The sequence below is a fragment of the Typopeltis vanoorti genome, chromosome 4, assembly GCF_054136105.1.
Source record: "Typopeltis vanoorti isolate ZY-2024b chromosome 4, IOZ_Tvanoo_1.0, whole genome shotgun sequence".
NCBI classification, from domain to species: Eukaryota; Metazoa; Arthropoda; class Arachnida; order Uropygi; family Thelyphonidae; genus Typopeltis; species Typopeltis vanoorti.
Genome location: NC_143552.1, coordinates 78235393 through 78259754, shown reverse-complemented (window position 1 = coordinate 78259754; position 24362 = coordinate 78235393). Strand labels below are relative to the sequence as shown.

Sequence of the window (24362 nt, the reverse complement as noted above, 5' to 3'; positions counted from 1 at the left end):
GCATATCTAGTGTTAGAGAAGATGCCAACCTGATCTATAATCGGTTTGGCTTCATTGTTTGGTGAAACTTACTGGCACCTAATTCATTGTACATATGATGCGAGTTTGTCATGCCCCTGAAGGGGCATGACAAACATACTGTGAACACTTGGCACTTGAGGATACACCATTAAAACAGTTCCGCCAGATAACACAGAGAAGCAAACAAGATGGTAAGGTTTTTGGAAAGTTTTCAGCCAGCTGGAGCAGAATGTTGCTGCATCTTACTTTGCCTTCAAAAAATAAACAGGATGAAACAGCGGTATGCATCAGACCCCTGAAGACAAAAGAGGCTGGTAACTCACTTTCTGTATGGACAGCATGTCCAAAATTTTACTACATAACACTGCATGTCCCTACTTTTCGGCACTCTTTAACATGAAAAAAAAAAACAAAAGTAGAGTAATTCTGCAATTAGAAAAAAAATTCTCAGGGACAAAAATCCAACTTCCCCAAATCCTTCCAAGTTTACTAGTGCTATGGTCTTCACACAAATATAAACAACATGCAAACATTGATTTGCAGTTATTGAAGCTCAACATCAACCTTCTGTTTTTAAAGAAATCCTAGTAAGCAGTACTACTACACTAACCATTATCTTGACTGCATATACTTATGGGCCTTACAATTTATTTCATTATAAAAATGGTACTTGAACATTTCATACGCTGAAATGTTCCATGCTAGGAAATGCCAAGTCTAAAACAGATTTTTTTTTTTTTTTTAAATCAGATTTAGACTTGGTTGAAATCAAAAGATCTCTCTTGATATTTTTTGGTTGAAAATTTCCTTGCCTCATTTTGTCACATTTATACTTGCCTTTACTTAGAATCCTAATAACTGACATTCATGGTCTTTTTCTAACCAGCTCTACATAGTACAGTATACTTAGGTACAGAGAATTCAGCTGTCCTTTAAGTAACTCTGACTATTCTAGTGTCCTTTGGAATCCTAATGGTCTGCAAAGTGCAATGTGCTACCCAATTTCTACTGATTTTTTTTATGGTCAGATTAATATTTCTTTCCATTCTTCCAGTCTAAACACTTAGTCTGATCATGTTAAAATGAAATGATTTTTGCTGGAATGAAGCCATTCATTCTTCCACTGCAGTTTAAACCCCTTCCCATTGTTCTTTAACATGTGTATGTGACAAGTTAGTTCCACTAAAAATGCAACACTATATCATAAGTAGCTTGACAAAAAACTTTGCAGTTCTACCTTAGCCTATAAAGATGCATACACAGCTGCAAAAAAGAAAAACATCAACAAATCCATATCTGATTCTGAAAGGACTAAATGCGAAGCCTACTGCACGCCACTTCTTGAGTTTGGTTGCTAGTCAAGGCCATTGTTCCAACTAGGCTTTCATTTTTTTCATATTTAGATGTCACCTAAACACATTGATAACATTTTAGTATCTGTTTCTTCCTTTCTTTGGCAGTGATGAGAACATTACGCTGCCCTTTGGCTCGAAAGACCTGGATTCAAATTCTTGATACATTAATAACCTCAATTTATATGGACTTTTCAACTGAAGGTGGGATAGATAGCCTCACATGGAAGTAGTAGGGTCTTTCCCTCCTATAAACTAGCCAAAGAACACACCAGATTAACATACAAAAATCCATGGCACTGTAACTTCTGTTGCTTTGACTATAATATTAACCAAATCAATTCAATCATAACACTAATACAAATAAATGTCATGTCATCACACCATACTAAAAATAACATGCTGCATTTCCTTTCCATCAGAAAAACAAAAGAATTTTGAATAAGATTTCAAGTTTTTTTGGCCTTGACAGTAACTACTTCTCCCAAATATACTCAAAGAATGAATCCCAGAATGATGATGATTATCATTATGTGACACTTCCAAGAAGGGTGCTTAAGTCAGGAATTTGATGATGGTGATGAACCATTCCCCCCCACCCCCTTTTTAACAGAGATTACTCTAAATCTATCACCATTCCTTATATTTGGCATACATCTGAAAAACTAACAAAAATCCTAAAAAAAAATAACCTCACAACTAGTTACAAACCACATAAGAAATTGGCATCTCTTATCTGCTCCACCAAAGACCAACCTGGTGTATATGAGGTCTCTTGCAGTTGCAAACTGTCATACTATGGCCAAATAGGCAGGACAGCCAATATCAGGATATCCGAGCACAAGGACTACATCTGGTTCCACCAACACAGCCACTTATGTCTTGCTGACCATCCAATAGAATAACTGTAAGAAGGTTACTTTATTACACCGCAGCAAGTACAAGGAAAGATTGTTCCTTGAATCAGCCTCAGCTCTAAAAAATTCCTAAACCTCAACAAATTTGGGTGCATGAAACTGCCCTAAATCTGGGAAGCTTACATTCTAAGGTCATCAGCCCAATGGCCAAGACAACCGAATTTAGCTCACTAAGGGGCACTTTTAGGATTCTAAGACAGACTTCGGTTGCATTTCTTCAGCCTCATTTGCTTAGTATGAGTGCATGCATGCACATATCATAATTTTATGATCTGTAACATTGTTGAAATATAGGAATAATGATTAAAACTTTTAATTAATATTCTAGTATATGCTGTCATTTCCTGAAAAATTAAAATTAGGTATAACTCTCATATAAGCTTATAAGAACAATGAAGACTAATTAAGAATAAATTTAATTAATATTAACAATATTTCAGCTAGGTTAATTTTCCATCATCTGGGAACACAATAAAATATGTGCAAGAAGGCGCTACATGAGTAATGAGGGTGAAGCATAGCAAACAAAACCGAGTCTAAATTCTAGTGGGCTAAAATGGGTGTCCTTTGCTGTAGGGCTGAGGTACAGAGCATGAGAACTTCCAAATTTGGGGAAGTTTCATGCATCCAAATTTGTTGTGGTTTGGGTAGTATCTTAAAGCTGAGGTATATTCAAGGAATAGCCTTGTATTTATATTTGTTGCAGTGGAGTTTATGGCCTTCCAGCATATTCTATGATTGGCAGGTTCACGATTTGGACATCATCTTGTGGCGAGTGGTGGAAATGGACAGTCCTTATGTTCAGCAATAGTAGGATAGTTTACAACTGCTAGAGACCTGGTAAACATCTGGCAGATCTAGGGACGACTGTGGCTGGTCTTTGGTGGAGTGAAGCTTTACATCTTCAATGACTATCATGCCATCCATCTCACTGATGGTCTACTACTTTCCCTTTTTTGAGAAGTCCTCATTTCATTTTGTTTATTCAAAGTATTTCTGCTATTGTTAGTTTCCTTTTCTAAGATGAACTGGATCACTTCCTAGTCACTTGGATGCCAATTTTTTATATGGTCTGTATATGGTTATAAGGCTTTTATTTATTTTATTTTTTTTAAAGATTTTAACTAGTTTTTCAGATGTGTCCAAAATATATACAATGGCAATAGCTCTGATGCAATCTTTGTTCTAAGGTTGGGGCAGGGGGGTTTGATATTTTTTTGGATATGATGGGGCTTTGTAGCCACTGGCTAAGGTTTTGTGAATGTGATCAAGTTCAGTGATCACATTCACAAATTAATTAATTTGTGAATGTGATTAATTAATTAATAAATGCATGAAACCTTACCAGTGTCTTAATTTAAACAGAGCAGATATACACATAAACAGAGCGTTTATCCACTTTATGGGAGATAGGAAAGATTAACTGATTTAAAAAAGTATGAACTTTATTTTATCTATGTATATACAGTAGACTCTTGACTATCCAGGCCTAATGTGGCAGAAGGGCAGGCCAGATAGGCCACAGTTCTAGGCCTATCTTTTCACACAAATGTGAAAAGGTAGGCCTAAGATGAAAGAGTCAAAACTTACAGTTTTTAGTTTTTGAAAAAGTCCTTGATAGGTGACTGCTTCACCCTTTTAGCCCTCTTCCGCGACGCAATGTTCCTCCACTTACGCAAGCAGATGATATCGGCTAGCGTCGCTTCCTCCTTCTCACTAATGTACTGCAGCGCTGCCTCAATCGTCTTGAATCCTTCCAAATGTGGGATGAGATTTTCCTGTCATCTAAGGATGCCTCCTCTTCTTTTTCCCCTTGTGTCACCATTTCCACAATATCATTGTCAGTTATTTCATCGTTTGACATCCATTCTGTAATGTCCTCTGCATTGACATAGTCACAGCTTGGTACATTTTTGAGCAACAAAACAAGTTTATCATTTTCATCTTCCACTTCGGTTTCACACATGGGTTCAAGGCTGAAATGTCCACCTTCATGGTCCAAAAGAATTTTCCAAGACTACTGATATGTTTCGAATCTCTTCCCATGCTTCGGCCAACCACCTTATGACATATGACACAATGGTTTCACATATGACCTTATGACATAATGGTTTCATTATTATCAATCGCTGATATCAATGAACTGAGAAGACGTTGACGATACTTTGTGTTATGCACGTAGGAGGAGGATTGTAGCAGATGCCCGCTTGCAACACCTTGGCAAAGTAAATTACAGTATGTATTCCTCATTTTATCACGGAGAATTACTGTATTATTATAATTCTCCATGATAAAATCCGGGCTCCGGATAGTCAAGAGTCTACTGTATATGCTTAAAAAAAAAAAAAAAAAAAGTTCCTTTTTTTTAGTTATCTTACATTAGCTACTGAGATGGAAGTTTTTAAAATTGTACATTATTGTTTAATTGCCATTCTGTGATCTGTATTCACAATGCCTATGATACTTAGGTGAAAATTCTACCCTATTAATGTTTTTTACTTGACTTTTCCTCCATGTTATAATTCTTTTCATTATGCCAATGACAATAATGAATTATTTAAATAAATTTTGCCTTTTTATATATGATTTTAATGACTCCAGCTATTTGCAGGAGTGAATGTATCTAGCAAAGTTTGAGTTTTCTGTGAATGGATGATGCCAGGAATCCATCAGGGGCTGGCATGTAATACAAGTGGTTAGGAAGTGATCCAACATCTCATGATCCAGTTCATCTTAGAAAAGGAAACTAACAATAGCAGAAATACTTTGGATAAACAAAATGAAAGGAGAACTTCTCAAAAAAGGGAAAGTAGTAGACCATCAGTAAGACGGATAGCATGATAGTCATTGAAGATGTAAAGCTTCACTTTACAGAATGACAAGATGGCATCTGCTGATGTCTGGTGAAATTATGGATGGATGGACTTGCTTCATTAATAACTTTCTTCCAAAATCTGTTAATATTGACAGATATGAAATGTTGGTCTTCTATGGCACTACTAACCACATCAATCCACTCAGATCTGATATCCAGTGACATTATGAATAGATGAATTTGCTTCCATCAGTAGCTTTCTTTCAAATGGATCTGTTATTTATCAGGTCTTTAATATTGACAGATTTGAAATTTTGGTCTTCTAAGGCAGTACTAACTGCATCAAACCCACCTTGATCTTGGTCTTTCTCTAGATAATTTTCCTGCCATCTTGATATATCAAATATCTGTTTTTGCCAGCCTTTCCTCTCCAATTCTGTTAAAGTGATCATACTACCTTAGATTACCTCTGCTCACACATTTTTGAGTACTTCCTAATTTCTTTACTTTTAATATTATTCTGCATCACCTCATTATTATTATTATATAACACCTCCAGGGAGGGCACCTACTCTAGAACTCTCCGTATTTACCAACTGTAACTACTTTCATCATCTACACCAACGCCATCTACCGCTGACCACCACCACCACTAGTATTTTCATAGACAGTCACAAACATCCATGCCCATGGCGGGATTTGAACTCGCAGCCTTTTGGTTAGAGAGTAGATATGCTAACCACTTGGCCAATTTCTGTAATAGCTCACTGTATTTCCAACTCATTAAGTAAAACCGTTTAAATACTACTAGTTTAGTGTTTGGTTAATTACTCACTTACTTCATATAAATTTATTCAAGCTCTCCACCATTCCAAATTTGTTTATTCTGTTATCAATAGCCATATTTAATTTGCCATCCTCACTAAATATTGTTACATAATAAATAAATTAATACATATATTAGTATAATCCCGCCTACTAGTTTCAAGGCTCGAATGGTACACACAAAAAATATGAGAGAATACAGAAACGTTGCTAACTGTTAGGCAGTTAAGTTTGAACATATGCGTGCATGTGTTGAGAAGCTTCAGTCAGTATTATGGATACGTGTTGTATGCACACGCGTTACATGATTTTTTGCGTATTGTAGTTCCGTTAAACTGAGTGAGTTGATTAAGTTTTTCCATATATCTTTCAGTATGCACCCTGATTTCTGTTGAGGTTGTTACCTGTTCTTAATACCACTGCCGCTTCCTTGAAAATTCTGTAACCGTAATCAACATTCTTGCTAATCATGAAGAGACTGAATCTACATAAGGGATGACTACTTTTTGATGTCGCCCAGTACGGTTGAAGCATACTGGGCGACCGTTCCTTGTTGTTGGAGGTTGTCTTTATAAAGGAATTTGTTGATGATGTTTGTAAGAAAACCATTCTGTGATGGTGTTATAGCAATCTGAGAAAGTTCTGCCTGTACCTCTTCTTCATCTGAAATAAACTTTTTGGCTCTGTTCCGTAACATGTGAATAATGCTATGTTTTTGTGATCTATGATGGTTAGAAGAATAACGTAAATAACGTCCAGTATCTGTAGGTTTTCGGTATATGGAAAGTTTAAAATTATTCTCCTGCCTTTTCACCAGTATGTCTAGGAAGGAGAGTTGTCTGTTTTTTTCAACTTCTAGAGTAAATTTAATTTTGTTATGAAGTGAGTTTATTCTCTCTAAAAACACCTGTAGGTTTTCCATGTTTTCATTCCAAATGATGAAAATATCATCAACATATCTTCACCATATCGATGGTTTAGGTGTAATCTTGGTAAAAATTTCATTTTCCATGAATAGGTCTGCACAAGGTGGTGACAGTGGGCTACCCATTGCTAGGCCTTCCAATTGTTGGTAAACTGTGTTGTTTACATTGAAGAAATTTGATTTAAGGCAGTGATTGAACAACTGTGTAATGTCTGTAGGGAAGAGATCTTTTATAATGTTAATGACCTCCTCCACTGGAACATTCGTAAATAAGGAAACTACATCCAGGCTGGCCATTATGTCCATCTGTGATGTCTTAACGTACTTCAGTTTCTCTACAAATTGTTGAGAGTTCTTAATATAGATTCTTTATGTAGATTCAGTCTCTTCAAGATTAGTGAGAATGTCAAAATCTCACAACATCAGAGTGGTATTCAAGCCAACTACTACTACCATCAGACAAGTATTAAGATCTCCTAAAGACAGTGTACCATTTTTCAAATATCCAGGTGTTTATAGAATTCCATGTACATGCGGTCTTTCATATATTGGGCAAACTTCAAGAAGCCTGGAAATCAAACAGAAGGAGCATGTTGGGGATGTCAATCACAACAAGACAGTCTCCTCAGGCTTAGCACATCACTTTTCAACTTCCAACCATGCAATCGACTGGGAAAATAGCTCTATGCCGTACTTAGATGATGATTACAGTTACAGAGTTTTCAAGAAGCAGCAGTGTATTAAGAACGGGTAACAACCTCAACAGAAATCAGGGTGCCATACTGAAAGATATATGGAAAAACTTAATCAACTCACTCAGTTTAACGGAACTACAATACGCGAAAAATCATGTAACGCGTGTGCATACGACACGTATCCATGATGCTAACTGAAGCTTCTCAACACATGCATGCATTATCATGCATATGTTCAACTTAACTGCCTAACAGTTAGCAACATTTCTGTATTCTCTCATATTTTTTGTGTGTACCGTTCAAGCCTTGACAAAGCTAGACAGTCGCTAGCGAAACTAGTAGGTGGGAGTATACTAATATATGCATTAATTAAAGAACCTATGGTCTCATAACCACAAAAAGTCTAGTTTTTTAATAAATAAATTGTTACTTACCTATTTTCAGGAGTTTTTGCTTTTTATTAGTGATTTTAATACCAAATTTGTAACTGCAATTACTGAATTTAATTAAGCAATACAAGAATCACAATGGAGTATAAGACAATCTGCATAAAGTAAAGAACCGGTTTTACTATCTCCAGGTTTAAAACCTATTTCCTTCATAATGTAATCCATATGACTGATGAATAACAGCGGAGAAAATGTACACCGTTGTCCCACACAGGATTTTACATCAAGCCATCTTTTGAAATCATCCTTGTATTTCATACCTGAACTGTGAGGAACCATCAATAAATAAAGAAACTGAAAAATCTTATCTGCCCTTGTATTTACATTACAAAGACTTGCAGAAGCTTCAGTTTAGCCTTTCCTTTAATGAATCAAAAAATTACTCTGTTTTTCTTTCCTATAAAAGATCCTTTTGTTGGCCTTGTACATTTTAAGCCTCATAAATAAGGATCAATATTCCATTTTGAAATTCATATGGATTGCTCTACTTGAAATTGCCTACCACCGAAGAAGTTTATTTTAGAGTTTAGTTATAAATATTATTATTATTACCACCTTTTTCTCTTCTTGGACTGACTTGAACTGCCGATCTTTTCTGGCACAACCATATTTCAACTACAGCTTCCGCAGTTGCCAAAAAAACTTGTTTTACTTTTTTGCCCAAAACACTACTTCACACCTATTAACTCTATACAAAGCCCAAATCCATCCAGCCATGGAATATCATTCCCATATTTGGTGTGGTGGTGCACCAAAATCTTCTCTAAGATTGCTTGATTCGATCCAGAAGAGGGTAATCTGGCTAATTAATGATCCCTCTCTCATAGACGTTCAGTTTCCTGACTTGTGCCTCTTCTAGATACTTTCATGGACAGTGCTCTGCTGAAATTACCAATATTATTCCTCCACTCTCCTCCAAAATCATTAAAAACAGCCACTGCTAACCAACACTCTTTTACAGTCCATCTTAAAACTCACCAAACTAACTTCACTGCCTCCTCTTTTTTCCCATTCTACTTTCTGTCTTTTGAAACAGTCTTCCCCAAAGATTACAACCATCAGATGTTCAAAAAAAAAAAAAAAAAAAGGGAACAGGCTCCCCGTTTCTTCTATTCCTCTTGCCCACACATGGCACTAATGTGCTATAGGTCTTCTAGCTTTTTGTGTGTGGACCAGATTTAAAAAAAAATACCCCCCACCCGACCCCACTCTTGTCTAATAACTCAATTGTAACATTATTATAAAATGTAAGCAAGGTACTCAAACATGATCTTTCTTTAGCAAACTCATACTGTTCAATGTAAGTATAGGTTTACTTTGTCAATCTATCAACCCATTATTGTATGTGCGGCCTCTTACCAACTTTTTCAAAATCTTCATCAATCCAGAGATTACTAATAGGTCAACAGTCACACCCATCAGTCTTTGCATTACCCTTGTGCAATGGGACTATCATACAATCTTTCCACTTCTGCAGAATCTTCCCTGTGCTGAAACTCAAATTATACAGGAGTCACAGACAGATCCAGTTTAGATGAACATTCTTAGCATCTGTGCAGATATTCCATGAGCCTCTATTGCTGAATTCTTATTCAATTTATGCACCAGCTCTTGTTCCTCCTCATTCACCTGAGTTTCTTCATTCAGTGAAGAGGTAGCATTGAGCTCAATATTGCATACACTAAGTTAACAACTTTTAGCAAAATCAGCACTTATTAACTGAACAATGTTTTCTGCATTTATCATATGCATTATTACATAGTTATTCTTTAACATTCATTCTTTCTTTTACTTGCAGCATAACAATAGAATTTTTGGAGATTGTCTTGCTGAAACAGTTTCTATTCATACTCAGACTTAGTTTTTCAGAGAATATTTTTCATTTCTGGCATGCATCTTATAATTTTTATAACGCACATGCCAGAAAAACACTCCTCATGCACATGGTATTCCTTCCGAATGATCTTTTCCTTAAGGATCTCTTTCTTAATAAGATTGCATCATTTCACTACTGCTTTATCTAGGGACACATTTCAATACTGCATCATTTATTAAGGTATTTTTTTAATACTTTCAATGCCCTGCTGATACCTTTTCCATCTAACAACCAATACCATGGAAACAAAAAACTATTCTCCTCAGCTGGCCATAATTTCCCCACTTTGTATTTCAGCATGTAACCTTTTCTGAAAGGAAAATCAATATACTTAGTTTCCCAGGTCAGTCCAGTATGATGTTGTCACCAAATGGACATAATGAGGGTGGTTTGAAAAGTTGTCGATCTCGACCATAGATGGCAACACTATCGGCAAGTTTTTTTTTTTTTTTTTTCCCCAAGTTTGTACGTCTGTTATAAGCATTCATGTGAAATTGTAAGTCATTCTACCAAGTAGTTTGTTTTATACAGCTGTCTGAAGCAGGTCTATTATCCCTTGCCTGTATCACTTGAAATGGATAAAATTGAGTATCATGCGGTTATAAAATTCTTTGTAAAAGAAGGTTTAACACCAAAAGAAATTCATTCGAAGTTCATAAAAGTTTATGGGCACTCTTCTCCTTAATTATCAACAATTAAGAAATGGGCTGCCAAGTTTAAATGTGGCCGTACCAGCCGTGAAGATGATCCATGTGAAGGATGTTTCCAAAAAGTGTAGCACTACAGGGACGGGATAATGGAGCATTGCTGGAATAAATGTATTAGTCTTAAGGGAGATTATGTTGAAAAATAAAAATAATTTTGAAATTATAAATTGTTTTTTCATTGTTAGGCTGAGAACATTTTAGACCACCCTCATACAGCCATGTCTTTAACTGAAATCCCACCTGACACATTAATCAAGTCTAACATTCTTTGATCTCAAGTTCCTTCTGTCACATGCTGCTTGAGGAAGTTGTCTTGAAACAGCTAATTAAATTAATTCAACTTCATTCTTCTCATGAGATTTCACTATTATCCAATTAATATTTAGATAATTGAATTAACTCCATGATTACTTGTTTAGTATTCACTAGGTAGATTTAGCAATGCATTTCACTGATCCAACAACACTAGGTCTGTAACAATATTCCACCATGTACAGGTATCCCTTGATCAATGTGATTAATTAATCTCTTGATGTTACCGCATATATCAAAATAGTGTTAATCAAACATAATAATCAATGGTAAAAATTACAATTCGTCCATGATCGTTTACTGTATTAATAATTCATTTTATATGGTACTCTTTTAGGAAAGATAAAAAATGAATGCAAAGTTAATGTTTAACAAATGCATGTATCTACATTAGTTACTGCAATTTTTATCAAAAAAAGTTATCAAGAGTCATTTGAACAGTTTTAGTTTTTTTCTTATCAGCATAAATTTTATGATAACAAGCAAAATGACTCTCTAGACCTCGGCAAACAAGCATTCTTCGATTAACATCTAGATCCATATCCATTATTTGCTGCTTAAGTGATTCTAAACTACAAAATATTCCAACCAGTTCTTTGATTGTTATCTCCTTTGGAACCTCATCTTCACATTCCATTTGTTCATTGTCTTCATATGCGCACTGTTGTTGTTCCATTTCAAGAAGATCGTTGTCATTGAAATCTTTTGAATTTGAATCTAATAATTCTTTAACATCTTCTGCATCAAAACCAAGGTCTTCATCAGTTGCAACAATTTCTTCAACTATGCTGTTCACAGGATTTTGAAAAACCACCAAAGTCATTAACACGTTTTGACAAAAGGTTTTTCCAAACACTCTCATGCAGCTAGAAAACACTTGCTCTCATGAGTCATGAATGTTTTCAATTGCACGTTTAATGTTAAAATTTTTCCAAAATTCTTGGAGCATAATTGCATTTTCTCCCATTGTTTCTACTGCCTTTGAGAATGTCTTTTTAAGAAAATAGGTTTTGAAAGTTGTAATGATGCCCATGTCCATGGGTTGTAGCAATGATGTCGTATTTGGTGGAAAAAATAAAATTTTCACATTCTCACACAGATCATTAACAGAATTTGAATGAAATTCTTTTTTGGATGAAAAAATTTATGAAGAACATAATTTGTAAATACAACAGAACAATTGCAGCTTGTAATACACCCACTCTTAATGCTTAATGGGAGGAACGACGTCATCATGCTCACGACTTTCTCTCTCTCGGCCAGGAAACACTCCTCGAGATTTGCATGGTAAATTTAAAGGCGCGTTAATTAAAACTCTTGCTGCATATATAAAGGGATTGTTGCAATTAATTTCACTGCGTTAATCAAATCCCATGTTAAGCGAGGGATACCTGTATTTGATGTTGTTGGACTCCACACCAGACAGCTTCAAACTCACTGCTATGTAGAAAACTGTAATATATGCTGGAAACAAAGATGAGGATAGAACACATGCAAAAGGAGTGATAATAATGATGTCAAGTAATGCAAGAGCTGCAATGATAGAATGGGAACCAATTACAGAAAGATGCATAAGAGCAAGATTTAACTTGAGATTCTATAAAGTAACAATTATAAATGTATATGCACCAACTAATAATGCAGATGCAAAAGGAAAATATGAAATTTAATTATTCAAATTAAGGGGATATTAAATCCCACTTCGTTTTAAAACCGAATAAGAAACTCAAAGATTGGAATCAGAGTTTCATGCTGAATATAGTAAACTATAAAAGTATCGGCGGTTACTAGTGTGAGCTAATGCAAGCAGTCCTAGTACACAGTACAATCCCAGGCAACTCGCTGCAAAGGTGGGGAAAGTTCTGATCGCTAATGAGTAGCTAGACCAAATAGATATCAAAGGGTATAGCGAAAAGAACTGATGAAGCCTCAAAAAAGGCTGAAACCGGTCTGGGTAGTGACCTCCCACCATAATGTAATAACAACATACATTTCCTAGGAAATGTGTTTTTACATTATGGAAAATACCAAGATTAGCGATCAGAACTTTCCCCACCTTTGCAGCGAGTTGCCTGGGATTGTACTGCGTACTAGGACTGCTTGCATTAGCTCACGCTAGTAATCGCCGATACTTTTATAGTTTACTATATTCGGCATGAAACTCTGATTCCAATCTTTGAGTTTCTTATTCGGTTTTAAAACAATGTGGGATTTAATATCCCCTTAATTTGAATAATGTTTATATTGCCAAAATGAAGCCTATTGGCTCTTTATATTTAAATGAAATTTAATATTACAAAAAACAATAGATGACACAAATCCTAGAGATATAATTATAGTAATGGGGGGATCTAAATACTAAAATAGGAAATGATCATATAGGTAGAGAAATGATAATGAGAAAAGAAGGTATAGGAAATATAAATGAAAATGGAAAGTTGTTACTGGATTTCTGTCATATTACTAATTCATGTCAGATGAATTAGTAATAGGAGGATCCATCTTTAAGCATAAAAATATATATAAAGTAATATGGAGAGAACCAGATAGAAAAACATATAACCAAATTGACCACATAAGGATGCAAAGAAAATGGAGAGGATCTCTTTTGAATGTGAGATTAGTGAGAGGAGCAAATGCTTATACAGACCAATTTTTGGTAACAGGAGAAATCAAAATAAGATTAATGAATACAAAAAAAATAATAGGCAAAAATAGAATGTATAACAAACAAACAAACTAAAAAATATGGAAACTAAAACAAAATATGCAGTCAAGTTGAAAACAGATATGAAGTTCTTACTCACACCAGACAGAATGAACACAAAGAATTCAGAAACACAGAAGAAATATGAACAGGTATTAAAAACATATACCATGAATTATAAAAATCAAGTGGATATTAAATCCAGCATTATTTCAAAGCTGAATATAGAAACTATAAAAGTTTCGTGTGAAATTTGAACCAGAGAGCTTATGGGAATACATTCGCCAGCACTTATGAGTTGCCCTAGCCGGACTTTATAGGAGACATGATCGCTATACCAAGCGTCTGTATATTCAACTCCTATTGGTCCATTTTGATAAGGTTTCACTGGCCTGACAGCTATTTCAAACTGGTTGGTTTTCATCAGAGACCAAGCAATATGAAGAGGCACTAAAAGAATGGAAAAGCAGCCAGTATAGATGGTATATCAAATGAACTATTAAAAGCAGATATAGACTTAATGGTCAATATATTCTATTCATTTCTTAACCGAATATGGATGCAAGAAGAATGGGCAGATAAATGGAATATTGGGTTACTGATCAAAAAACAGAGAAGATTTAACTGACTGTAAATAATTGGAGAGGAATATTATTATTAAACATAACAAGTAAAATACTATAACAAGAATAATATTAGAAAAAATAAAAAAGAAATAGATCAAAAGCAGGATTTAGAGCAACCAACAGATCATGTATAGATCAAACAGCAACACTAATAATAATAATAAAACAGTCAAATCTTTATATCAACTTTGTTGATTTTGAAAAAGCTTTTGAAAACATTGACAGAGAAGCAATATGGAAATTAATGTCATATTATGGTATATCATGTAAAATTATTAACATAGTTAAAAAAAATTATGAAAAATATAAAATACAAACCATACACAATGGAGAACTTTGAGAAAAGTTTGAAATTTTTGAAGACAAGGCTGCATTCTCTACCCAACAATATTTCTTATTGTTGTAGATTGGGTTATGAGAAATGCCATGAAAAACACAAAAGGAATATAAAATTTAACAGAACAGAACAGATACATGACCTGGATTTTGCAGATGATATATGTTTACTAGCACATACACAACAACATATGTAATGTTGTATAATAAACAAAACGAAGTTATAGTACTTGATGGTCAAGTTTTAGAAACAGTGGAGAACTTTAATTAACTAGAATCAATAATAAATAAACAGGGGAGCAGAGGAAGATATAAAATCTAAGATACAGAGATCACAGATAATTTTTAACATGTTAGGGAAAATATAAAAATCAAAGCAACTACGAGGATGGTCTGAAAAGTTCTCAGTCAAACAATGAAAAAACAATTAAAACTTAAGACAATCCCTCCAAACCTATGGCTGGAGGGATTGTCTTAAGTATTCCTAACTGTATCTGTGTGTGTGTTCACGGGACCAGTTTGCCTGTTTGAGGGATGAAAATCCCCAGATAAACTGGGGGGGGGGGAGACCCTGCTGTCCACGTCCAAGACCGAATAACTTGCCTATGGCTGAGGAAGATCATTAAACTCCTCACATCGTCGACGGGAATCAAACCTAAGACACTCCTTCCCCAGGCATATGGTTGCGAAGTGCATAGCCACTAGGCTAACCGTGTGGACTGTAAACAATTAGCATTGCTGTATGCTGCAGTGCAATAATTTTTGCTGTTGACCTAGTCCTAGGATCAAGACCAGTAATGAAAGAAATCCCCATTATAACTCAATTTATTTCATTTGAAATAATACATTTATTTAGTTTTTCTTTATTTTTTCACTATAATTGGATTGTTTTTATTGTTTTATCGACAAAATGAGGGAAATAAGTGTTTTCTTACTGGCTTTATTCACCTTCTGAAAAGTCTTTAAAGGGAATCTCACCAACTGCACTATGAAGGTGTTTGTAGATCAAGGCTAATCAATCCACTTTTAATCATCTTCACTGAGTTGCTGAGATTGGGAATAGTACTTTTTGAGTAAAAGTTTGCAATTGTTATTACAATTTGTAAAGAATTACATCATCACATAAAGAGGAAAATTACCATATTTTTCGGACCATAAGACGCACCTTTTTACATAGAAAAATCAACTTAAAATTGGGGTGCATCTTATGGTCCAAAAGTAACATTAAAATACGAATCTTTACACTGTACCGAAGCTGTTAGCAAAGTTCAATTACTGGCACAATATGTTAATAAAATTAGTAAATACACCACTGAAGGTAGGTACCTAAGTTATCTCGCTGCACGTGGGTGAATCACCGATTTAGAGCGTCAATAGTCATTAGTGTGTAAACATATTGTTTTTGTACGGTTCATTTGAATTATTTGTTATAAGTCATTAAAATTAGAAAGAGTGTAAAACAAAAAATACTTTCATATAATGTGAGTTATAAATTAAATGTGATAAGTTATACAAAACAATAAGGAAACAGAGCAGCAGAAAGACATTTTGGTCCACCACCAATGGTTCGTAAGTGGAGAAAACAAGAGGAACAATTAAAACTGCTATGTAAACACAAGAAAACATTCCGTTCACACCTAGAAAAATGGCCAGAATTAGAAGTACAAGAAAAATTGAGTAACAAATCATCGTAACATGGGAATATCTGTTTCTACGAAAATGATAATTTTTGAAGCGAAACGATGGGCAACTGCTAATGGAATTTTAGATTTTACCGGATCACCGTCTTGGTGCTTTAGGTTTATGAAAAGACACAGGTTATGCATGCATACAAAAACCACTCTAGCCCAAAAAATGCCGGCTGACTATGAAGCTAAAATTATAGAATTCCATAGATTTGTCATATTGGTGAGAAGGAAATTTAACTTTGAGCTTAATTGCAAACATGGATGAAGTGCCTCTAACTTTTGATGTTCCTTCAAATCAGACAGTAGATTCAAAGGGCACCAAATCAATAGTGATCAAAACAACAGGTCACGAAAAAACTCACTACACTGTAGTTTTAGCTTGTTGCGTGGACGGAACAAAACTACCCCCATGTTAATCTTCAAGAGAAAAACATTACCGAGAGATGAAATTCCTTGTGGCATTATTATCCGCATTCAAGATAAAGGCTAGATGGACAAAACAGGAATGAAATTATGGATACAAAAGATATGGGCAAAACATCCAGGTGCGTTGTTTAAAAAGCCTGCGATGTTAGTGTGGGATCAATTCAGAGCGCATAAAACAGAATCAACCAAGAAGCTTCTAAAAGAAATTAATACAGAATTAGCTATCATTCCTGGAGGCCTTACAAGTCAATTACAACCCTTGGATGGATCTATTAATAAATCATTCAAAAATTTTATGCGGGAAGAGTGGAACAAATGGATGGCAAAACCAAATCACGATGTTACAGCAACAGGACATATGAAATGGCCAACAATTTCAGAAGTATGTACCTGGGTGAAAAATTCATGGGAAGCTGTAAAAGAAGACACAATTATAAAGTCATTTAAGAAATATGAGATAAGTAATGCGATGGATGGTACCGAAGATGATGCAGTTTTTGAAGGGAGTGACAACAATAGTTCAGACGAAAGTAATAAAGGGTGTCCCAAAATTCACGCAAGATTTAAATTTAGTGGCATTTGTGCGGTAAAGTGTTGCCAACAAGAAAACACAGCGTGACAGCTGACAGTTCAGGGTTATTAAAAATGGAGCGCTACACGAAAGAACAACACATTTTCATTGTTGAGCAATATTTTAAAAATAATGAAGGTTTCGCAGCTGCAGTTCGCAATTTTCATACAAAATATGGTCAGAATAGTGATTTAACTTCAACAACTGTGAAAAGATTAATTAAAAAATTCAAGGAAACTGGATCAATTAGTGATCTTATACACTCTGGCCATCCTTCAACAAGTTGTTCAACAGAAAACATCGAAGCAGTTCATGAGAGTGTTGCTGAGAGTCCAGGAACATCAATTCAGCACTGTGGTCTTGAATTGGGCATTTTGAGAAGCTCTCTACAGCGTATTCTCACGAAAGATTTGCATCTTTATGCTTACAAAGTTCAACTGACTCAAGAACTGAAGCCTACTGACCACACACAGTGAAGAGAGTTCGTTGAATGGATTATGGAACAACAACAATTGGATGCTTATTTTTCGAACAAAATCATCTTCAGCGATGAGGCTCATTTTCATCTTGATGGCTTCGTTAATCAACAAAATTGTCGCATTTGGGATTCAGAAAATCCACGAGTGATTGTTGAGAAACAAATGCATCCACAATGTGTCACTGTTTGGTGCGGATTTTGGGCTGGAGGCATCATTGGTCCATTCTTCTTCGAAAATGCGGCCGGTAAGGCAATAACAATTAATGGTGCTCGCTATCGCGACACGATAATCCAGTTTTTTGTGCCTAAATTGCAAGATATGGATGTGGACGACATGTGGTTTCAACAAGACAGTGAAACCACATGCCATACAGCCCGAGAAACAATTCAATTGCTGCATGAGTCATTTCCTGGTCGTTTAATTTCCCGTTTTGGTGATCAGAATTGGCTGCCCAGATCATGTGACTTAACACTGTTGGACTTTTTTCTTTGGGGTTTTTTGAAGTCTAAGGTTTATGCCAACAAGCCCACGACCACCCCACGCCTTGAAGGAGGAAATTGAGCACTGTATCAACGAAATTCAGCCACATTTATGCAAAACGGTCATGGAAATTTTGACAAAAGAGTGCGTATGTGCCAGCAAAGCCGTGGAGGCCATTTACCCGATATGCTATTCCATGCATAACCATATACTGTATACTTTATGAATCAATAAGAAATTACAATTTTTATTTAAAAACCTGTGTTTTCTATCAAAATTACTTCTTGCGTGAATTTTGGGACACCCTGTATGAACAGTGACATTAACGAGACCAGTGATAGTACCGAGAGCGAAGATGAACTGAATATTGCTAATACAAATGATTGTAACAATAAATAAAAATTAAGTAAGAATTTGTAAATATCTTTACATAATAAAATATTTTTTTTTCTAAAAATCGTCTCCTAAATTTGGGGTGCATCTTATCATTCGAAAAATACGGTATATATCTATTGCTTATTTGCAGAATGGAAAACCTTGATATTGCCATATGAGATTGGCTACCTCACCTTTAGGATTACTACTAAACTTTTCAAGTAATTTCAATGAAAACTATTTTAATGGCAGAATTAGGCAAACAGATTTTTTCTATAGTATGTAACAAAAATGGCTCAAGATTCAAGTGTTGTAATAATAAATAGTGTTACTCTACAAAAATTCTATTATGAAATACACTTTTTTTTATGATTGTTTACAATAATTTCTACACTAACTGTGTAGAAATTATTGCAAACAATTTCTACACAGTGCTAAGAGCTACAGTAAAGTGCCATTCTGTTTGATGATCAGCAATTAAACATGGTCGATACCTGGATTTTGCATATTCTTGAAAACAGACATAATATCCATATGTTGTTCATCTTGTCGTATCTTTATAGCATAGCAAATCTAATGGATTGGAGCACAATGATTCTGTAAATTCTTTTATCTGTTTCAGGAAAGCATAAATAAATCTTTTGTAGAAGGATGACAGTTTCTTTAGCAGATAAAAGAAGTGGTATAATTGAATTTCTTAAGGGATGTGAACAACTTTCTCCTCAGATATACCCTTTACATATAGGACTGTTATGCAACTGTTTTCAGATAAGGCATATTTGTGTAAGTATGTGTATTTTGCTATTAAAACAACATCAAAAGCAAACTAAAGTCAGTAAAGTTAACCACTGCCAGTACTGAATTACAAGGGCAACAATTGTGGTAAAATCATAAGCAGGACTAAAGCTAGTATACTCAATGGCAGAACTAAAACCGGTAAAGATCATTTCCAGCAGAGTTACAAGGATAGCATAATTAACAATTAATTAATTTCACATTCTATAGCTAATTAATATTTAATTATGGTTGCTATATATTAAAAAAAAGGAAAGAATGATATGTTTTGATTATTACAATATTTTCTTAAGGGATGAATAAATTGGGATAAATAAATAAGGGATTGAATAAATTAGTCAATTTATTCAATAATTCTTATTTATAATATATTCTTTGCTCCCATCAATACAAAGGCTTGTTTAAAATGGAATTAGCCAGAATCAATAAAAGTGAAACTCTAGCATAGTACTTTAAACATTAATATCTTAACAATGGAACTTCTGTGCATAGCTTTAAGCAAGCCAACTACTATATGTACAATGCTTAACTTGTATGACTTTTTTTTTTTTTTTTTTTGTCATACAAGATAAGCCATGTAGCTTGTCCATGAACAATGAACAAACTAATAAAAACTAAGTACTAAGTGATTTGGTGAAGGAAAAACTTCAAAAACTATAATCTTCTCTTTCTTTAATCTAATAACTTTTTAGTTATCAGATTAAAGAAAGGGAATGGATCAGATCAAAATATCTTATATCAGTGATTTGTATTGCAGCCTCATGGTAACTTGCTTGATTCCCATTCAGTTCAGAATGATCTCCTTCAACTAGAAGAACAGCATGTACATGAAGAAGAAGAAGATAAAGAGTGAACAAGAAGAGAATGTTAGGAAGAACTTGAGCTAGTTTTCAATCACATTGAGTATGCTAAGGAAATTTTGTTTGATGCTGATCCTGATATGGAACAAAGCTTCGAAGTCCACCAAATTCTTGATAAATGATCGCCAGCTATCGCAAATTGCATGACAGGATGAAAAAGTCAAGCAGAATTCAAACATCTTTACTTAATTTTTTTTTTTGTAAAAAAGTAGCTCAATCAAATGTTTAGATATTAAATAAAAATTTAAGCAATTAATTTTTGTTAACTTTGATGATTTTATCCTCTAATATAGCTTATACTGTAATGTTTTTTCCAAATTTAAGTTAACTGATTGATGAATTATAATTATTCCTATTGTTTATTGTATTTGCTTAATGCAATTTCGCTTAGCATGTATTAATTGATGGATTAATTAATCGTGTTAAGCGAGGTTTTCCTGTAATATTATGATTGCTACATACAGTATGAAAAAACAGCAGATGATGAAAAGGAAGAACTAGAATATGAAATAAGTAAAATTGAGTGGAATATAACAGGTCCAAAATTAAGTGAAAAGAAAATAAGAATTTTTAATGCTAAAATCAGGAAATGTGCTTTTCTGGAAAAATAATTAATGATGTGTCAGTCATTAATCATTCTTGAGTGATGATCATAGAAAGTGATCACAGAATAGTTAGAGGGGAAAATAACAATACTGTTTAGAGGGAACAGGATGAAACAGAATAATAATAATAAAAACATGAAGATAAATAACGATATATTAGCAGCCAACAAAAATATTATACCAGTAAAAAATTGTAAAAAAAAATAAATCACATAATCCAAGAAATTTACATGGATGAAAATAAAAACAGAAATCTCCAGTCAAGGTATTCAGTGAGCAGTTCATCAGGGTGTTTCGTCATTAGTGTGAAATCAGAAGCTTGAGTGTTGGGAATGTAATGATAGAAGACTTAATGGTAAGCGAGCAAGTGGTATATGAGGAGTTAAGTAAGCTAGACAATAAGACAATAGGACTTGACATATCACCATATTTTTAAGGGAATGTTCCTGGAATTAGCATCAGTCTTAGCCTACCTGTTTAACAAGAATCTTGCAACAGCACAAGTCCCAAAGGAGTGGAAGGAGGATAAAATTGTTCAGTGAGCTTTAAACCATGGCTACAAATTATAGGGTGATCTGTGTATCTGAAGTTGAAATTAAGGTATTCAAGAGCTTGGTGAGAGATTATATACATATGTGGGTTGATAACAGTAGCATTCTTTGTGCTTTTCAGTGCAGGTTTGTTCAAGGGAGGTCATACTTGACCAACTTGTTTATATGCTATAACCAGGTGATGAATGCATTGGACAAGGGAGATGTATATACAGTGGTATACATAGTTTTGCAAAGGCTTTTGATAGATTGCCATACCACAAGTTGGTAACTAAAATGAAGCGGATGGGATTAGATGAAAGATTAGTGAGTTGGATAGGACATGAATCAGCAAGTTGAGTATGGGAGTGCAGTATCCAAGAAGAGGAAAGCCACTAATGGTATGACACAGGGGTCTGTTTTGAGGCCATTGTTATTTAATTTGCATATTAATGATATTGAGATTGGATTAACTGGTGATATGCAACTGTTTGCAGATGATGCAAAACTGAGGAGAGTGATGTGGAATCAAGAAGATGTTGGGGCTTTACAGGAGGACTTGAATAGATTGTATGAATAAGCAACAGTATGGAACTGTCAGTTCAATGTTGCAAAGTGTAGGGTCCTGAAATTTGGCAGGCAACAATGGGATGCAAAATATACACTTAGTGGGGAAATTTTGGAGGAGGTTGCTTTGGAATGGTGATAGACAAGGATCAGAAGTTCAGAGGTCACATTGCACAAGTTGTGAAGTCATCACATCAGATTATAGCAATGGTGCAAAGGACCTTAATGTGAAGAAATAAAGTTCTGGTTCCATTGTATAAGGCCTTAATCAGGCTTTGTATGAATTATGTGCACAGATTTGGAACCCTAGTTTTCATGGTGATAATTATTGGAAAAGATCCAGAGAAGACTGACTAAGGTGGGGGGTGTTTGGGATACCAAGACAGATTGAGGGAATGCAGTTTGCAAAGCCTTGTGAATAGGAAGAAGGGAGGGGATATGATTGAGACATTTAAGTTGATAAAGGGTTGTTACTGAGTTAATGTGGAAGAAATTATTCACAGAATAGGATAAAGGAGTAGAACAAGGTGACATTCCTGGAATCTGTATAAGGAGAGTGTGAGCATGGGCATAAGGAGCAGGTTCTTTGCATGGAGAGTAGTTGGTGAGTAGAATGCATTGCTTGACAATATGGTGAATACAGATACATTGAATGAGTTTAAAATATGGTTTGATGGGCTTTGTATGTACCTATTGCAATAAGTCTTTGACTCCATGGAGGTCTGGTGTGAATAATAATTTTCACGCAACTTCTTCTGATTGAAAAAAAAAATAAATAAAGAAAGAAAGAAAAAATGTATTTATAGACAGATTTCTAAATTACAACTGCCATTGTTGAAATTAAACTTGAACAAGATGTTGAATATCATAATGAGATGTCAGATGAGTGGCTCACTTTTACAATGTGCTGTATAACTTCTCTCATATCCTAATGCATTAATATGTGGGTATATTACAATTAATATGTGGGTATATTACAATGTTAAAATTGTAATAACATACAAAAAAACACAAGAAACCAAAGTGGAAGAAATGAAATTAGACTATATGATGACTAAAGGCTTATGAAGCAACGTGCTATATGGGTGTTGTTGAACAGCCTTAGATATGAGCAAGAAACCTAAGAATTAGTTTCCCAAAATTTCGGAAGTTTAAAAAAAATCAGCTAACGCCTTTTTATTCCCATATACGGGGAGTAGGCGAGGCCATTTAGCCCTATCTAACTTTTGGAGATTGAGTGGGCAGTTCAATCTCCACTGGTACCAATCAGAGATAGGCCCAAGGCTATCACTAATTAAGCGGTACTCAGTGAAGAGAGATGGCTCAAATGTGCCGCCATCTCGTGGTCCCTAACCCTAATACAATATATTTAATGTCTGAAATAATGTGGGTTCTACGGTCGATTTTCTTGAGTTTACAGGACGAAAAACCCGAGTTTCCAGGAGGAAAAACCTGCTTGCCCATGCCAGAGATGGACTAACTCGGGAACCGGTCGAAAAAAGGCTTAGAAAAATTTCCTCTAGTCGCCGACTAGACTCGAAACCAAGTCTTCCTTCGTGCGGCCAAGCGCTGTGGTTGGCAAATGCCACATCCACTGAGCTACACAGGCTCTTTGGGAAGTTTAATGTAACCATATTTATTAAGATTAGGCTGGTTTTTTTAAATCTGCTACTGATTATAAAAAGTCTTTCAAGTTTGTGTTAATTATGATGGAGCATGATAGTTTTCTTCCATTTGAATTTGTGTAAGGTATCTATGGCATTGTCTGCTAGACCTGACTGACCATAGTTGTGGTAGCATTTGTATTTTTTATTTATTTATTTTGTGTGTGTATGTGTGTGTTCTTCTAGGCAGATGTTAGCAGATTTCCCTGTTTGACCATAATGATAAGTTGCAAAAACAAGGAACCTTGTAAAGGAGGGGAGGAAGTGGATCCTTAGGAAAGCAGAGAAGGGAAGTCAGCTTCAAGTGAGGTTTGAAAGCAGTGCAAGGATTACATTTCTTTAAAGTTCTGGCTAAGCCTAAATGGTGGTTTTTATTACATTAGTTAGGATGTCATACCATTTCACTCACTTTAAATTTATGCATATAATTTTCTATGGTGCTGTGAAATGCCAGATTTCACACCTGATTTATGTGCCTGTTTTCTCTCCACATTCTTGAGAGGTTCTTTTTGGAGGATTTCTCCAGATTGACCTGGCTGTCCAACATAAAAAATGCTCACAAATACAGAGGATGTTTTACACTTCTGATCATTTAAGAGGTGGGTGAGGTTGTGTCAATGATCTTAGTTTCATGGATATTTATTACAGTTGTCTAAAAGTAACTTTTAAGATGTATTGTTTTTTGTTATTTTATCTGTAACATTTTTAATGTAAAGTAAAGGAATAGCACCTCTATTTCTTTTTCTATTTTGCTATCAT

At 34.8% G+C, this 24362-nt stretch overlaps 1 protein-coding gene across 1 annotated transcript in view; it reads right to left on the bottom strand.

Moving 5' to 3' along the window:
* Nucleotides 1–24362, bottom strand: part of LOC150107429 (cytokine-like nuclear factor N-PAC) — a 421033-nt gene that overhangs the window by 139888 nt on the left and 256783 nt on the right. The gene's annotated exons all lie outside the window — the stretch shown is intronic.